Source organism: Sciurus carolinensis, chromosome 1, assembly GCF_902686445.1.
Source record: "Sciurus carolinensis chromosome 1, mSciCar1.2, whole genome shotgun sequence".
Taxonomy (NCBI): Eukaryota; Metazoa; Chordata; class Mammalia; order Rodentia; family Sciuridae; genus Sciurus; species Sciurus carolinensis.
Window position 1 is genome coordinate 68,081,988 of NC_062213.1, and position 2,960 is coordinate 68,084,947.

Consider the following 2,960-nt stretch of genomic DNA (forward strand, 5'->3'; position numbering starts at 1 on the left):
CATTCAAAGCCTGGCTGTCTCTGTTTGAACATGTAACAGATGCAGAACTATTTGTAATTCTAAGAAAATGTACAAAAGAAAGTATATTATCAGGTATGTAAAAATCTCTATCTACTGATTAATAAGGATATAGACAGTACTTTAACTTTTTTTTCCAGATAAGGGAGGTTTTAGTCTTCTTTCTGTGAAAGTATCTCTAACTGAATCTACATATTAAAGTTACTGTTCATTTTGAATTAGGAAAGAAAGGAGAATCTAGACATTTTACAAGTGTATGTGAGCAAGATATATATATATATATGTGTGTGTGTGTGTGTGTGTATGTGTGTGTGTGTGTGTGTGTGTGTGTGTATATATATATATATTTGGGTTTTCAATCACAGTATCACTTGGTTTTCTTTGCAATATTTTATCTCCATTCTTCCACTTCTGAATTTACTTTGTACATCAGAATAGCAGGAAAATTTAAGAAATTTTATTTTGTATACTAATTTTTCTTAAAGTAAGTGAGCCACCAAATAATATTTAACATTTAGCATAGACAGCCTCTGTATTAAACTAAAAATTACAAATGTCAGATCACTAACCACTAAAATTATTTTTGACTTTGCAGCCACTGAAACATTTTTTACTTCTTTTTTTCTTTTTTCTTTTGGATTTAAGTACAGGAAAACTGAGCAAAAAATGTGCTGCTTCCAAATAGATTATATAATCACCTTTCCATAACAAACATTTTCTTCATTGGTGGCTTGATATATTTAATTATTAACTGCCAAATGGATCTCAAAGCATTAAAGTAAAAATGTCAATTTTATCTCCCTATTATAAATTTAAATTTAGTGTAAATTATAACACACATAAACAGTAGAAGATGGACTTAATCTCTGACAATATTCTGTTTTCTCTAGCAACAGCAAGGCTTTTAGGAAGCTCCTTAGGTATGATTGATATAGCAACAATTTTGGTTCCCCCTTGGTAAGGAATAAAAGGCTTGATTCTGAGAAGTGATCAAATTTCTTGAAATTATTTTAAATCAGCTGAATATTTGAGTGGGGGTAATTAATGGTTTTTTAATAAGTGGGCCAAGTATCATCCTCACAATTTTGAGAACAGGGTTTAAGTTTTTAAATATCACTTTTATATTTGGTCATATGACTATAGAATGATTACTTTTTAGTACTACCATTTGTGATATTGCTGAATCTTTGAGTCCAAGCTAGAGATTTCAAATCAATTAAAATATTTTTTAGTTTTAGATGTAATATAATCATAATTCAGTCCAATAATTCAGTTCTATATGCAGTGTTTGAATAACATTGAAATAGTATTGTAAATTTTTTTCTTCAGTAATCCATTGTATAGTTAATCATACCAACTTGGAGGTGACAAACCAAAGTCCAGGTAGAGTCAAAGGTAATTTGAATCTAGAATACTGGTAATGAGATAATAATTGAAATTGAAGAAACGACACAGCCAAATATGAGATAGAATGTAATTAACTCCAAGCGACTAAAGAACAAACATATGGCCCATTCCCTACCCAGGTTTTTTTTTTTTTTTTTTTTTTTTTTTTTTTCTGGTGGTGCTGGGGATTGAACCTAGGACCTTCCCATGCTAAGCAAGTGCTCTGTCACTGAGCCACATCCCCAACTACTCCCCTCCCTCTTTTTAAGTTTTGTTTTGTTTTTTTGTTTTTGAAACAGTCTCTTGCTAAGTTGCACAGGCTGGTTTTGAACTTGGAATCATCCTGCCTCAGCCTTCCAGGTAGCTGGGAATACATGCATGTACTACCATGCTCGGCTATTGCTGGTATTTTAAAATTTTAATTTAATTTTTTCTATACTGGAGATTGAAACTAGAGCCTCACATATGCTAGGTAAGCATTCTAACACTGAGCTACACCCTCCCCCGTTTCAGGTATTTTATTAGAAAATGTTAGAATAGATGCCAGAGAAATTTAGCAAATGCTATTGACTGAAATTTACTGTATAACTTCCTATGAGTTGTAGTTTGGTTTTTATAGTCAAGTCTACTTCTTGCAATTAAGATCACAATCTGAAATGCAGCTGTTTCTCAGCCACGGGTCCTAATTTGCCTTTATTTAAGTATCAAATTCATTGGAGAGAGCAGTATCTTTTGAATATGGTCTCTTACCTCAGGGAAGATCACTTGCTAGCAACTCACTACTATTAATAGATTTTTGAGAATTACACTGATTTATCACATGTTAGCTACTAAATGCAAAATTTGTAACAGTAATATTTTATGTAGTTATCTACTAATACTGCCTCCTAGTGAACATTTCTCTAAATATTTAGACCACTAATAACTAACCTTTAGTTATTATATAACCTTTAGGTGTAAACCTGTAACTTGTATCATCAGTTACCCTTCCACTGGTCAGTATAGTGATAATACCATAAAAGTGTTTTTCAGAATATCAATACAGTTTTGTTCTCATTTTTGAACAGTAATTTTAATTAGCCCATACTTAAAATACTGCAGCGCAGATTTTGAGAATTTCATGGTTCTCAAAGCAAGGTTTCCATCTTAAGATTTTTCATAAAAGAAAAAGCCTTTGCAAACTGCTTTAAATTCCACTCAGTATGAATTTGAAGTAACCTTTAATAATAATAATAGTAAGTTGGGTACACATGTCCTATTTTTTAAAGTTACCATAATTTAACAAAATTGTACAACCTCAAGACTTCACAAATAATATAATTTTTCAAACCACAATTACTCATGAAAACACCATAGCAAAATGTATATTTAAGGATTAAAATAACAAGGAAGAATCATCACCAATGTTAATTGCAGGTTCTACCATTCTTGATAATTCTGTGGGATGCTAAGTGTTTCAGTTCATATTTAATGATACTTAAATCGTGGGAATTTAAACGTTTGTTCCAAAATAGCAGAAATTGTAAAAAAAAAATTGTGAATTATTGGAGAAAATG